Source organism: Halyomorpha halys, unplaced genomic scaffold, assembly GCF_000696795.3.
Source record: "Halyomorpha halys isolate HHAL.00 unplaced genomic scaffold, Hhal_1.1 Scaffold631.1, whole genome shotgun sequence".
Taxonomy (NCBI): domain Eukaryota; kingdom Metazoa; phylum Arthropoda; class Insecta; order Hemiptera; family Pentatomidae; genus Halyomorpha; species Halyomorpha halys.
In genome coordinates this window covers 41,094-42,681 of record NW_027109839.1, presented here as the reverse complement: position 1 = coordinate 42,681, position 1,588 = coordinate 41,094, and positions in this window count along the sequence as shown.

The following is a 1,588-nucleotide window of genomic DNA, read 5'->3' as shown; positions in this document are numbered from 1 at the left end:
ACTCCCTACTAAATACCAATAGGATATCCCAGGTTTCGATCAACCTTGTGTTGTGATCGAAAAGTGGGAGGATGTTAAGTATCGATAGTGAAGAAAAATAATATAGTGGAAGGTTACAGTGCTGTTGTTGTTATTCATTGTCCTAAGGTGGTGAAGCACATTGTTTAGTCTAATTTTGTCAGCTGTTTTATTTTAAATCTTATAACTGAACTATTATTTTGTGTAGTGTGTAAAGATTGTATGTTGTTTCAATACAAGCGTTTGTTCATTAACTTATGTGCACTTTATTTGAAAACTTTGGAGGTATCTATAAATTGGGTAAATTTATATGATTCCCGACATTTGTTAAGGAAACAATGTAATTAATATAAAAACAAAAAATTTTCATACGTTGTCTCCTTGAAATTGGCCTGAGGGCCAAAATGTTGGAGAGTTTCTGAAAATAAAAGTTGAGAGTATATTTGGATCAAAATTGTGTGTGTTAATAGTGAAATAATTTTTTAAACTAAGAAAACTTCACGATAGTTATATTCGGAAGGTATAGAAACCACATTTATCACAACATTGTATAGAATAAAATTTGGGGTGTTTGCTGTAATTCAAAGAAATGTGTTATCTTCTTCTTCCTCCTCTAACACCAGTGTGCCATCAAGCATGGAGTCGCAGTCTGAGTCCATCTAGCCCACCAGTCCTGGTCCCTGGCTAGTGTTCTCATCTCTGGGATGGTGCATCCTCTTGCTGTCCCTAGTTTTCCAATGTACTCAGAATACATGCACCTGCGTCTGCCAGGAGGCCATCTTCCTTCCTGCCTTGCTTCCAAATACCACCTGGCTTTTCTGGTATCGTCCATTCTACAGACGTGTCCATACCACTTCAGTTGCCGCTCTTGTATTGTATCGCACTGATTTCACATCCAGATCCTCCCGAATCCTTTCATTTCTGACACAGCCTCTCCTGGTCTTACCAACTATTCTTCGGAATAATCCCATTTCTGCTGATGTTATCCTTCCTATGTGCTAGGTTTTCGTTCTTGTTGTTTTAATATTGGGCAGGTAGCATCGGCGTATCAAAATTTTGAAGTAATTCTAGTTTGAATTGTTCTCAGTTGGCTTTGGAGGCGAGTTTATTTTATTTTTGGTAATATGTACAATCCTTGTAGTAAACACTTTACACACCTTGGTTTTAAATGACAATAATGTTTTGTGTGATCATATGTGGCAGTTTGTACACATTGGAATATCATTGTTTTTATATTTTGGTTCTACAGTAATTATAGCGGAAAATAAACTGTTAAGTTTAAAAATATCTTTAGCCTTTTCATTATTTTTAATAGATATTGAACACAAGGGAGTAACTGATTTATGAGAAAATAAAATTTTAATACATTGCTCTTCTATATTACTTAACACGAATAGTAAATAAAGATGAGATTTTGAAGATTAAAGATAATGTTCGAAGATGACAACATAAGACAGAAAGCAAGATTAAAAGTCAAAATTACCTAACATTTTAAAAAGCTATAATAACTAAGGCAAATTATAAAAAGGAAGTAAATAAAATAAAATACAATAGCTGAACCAAATGAGGA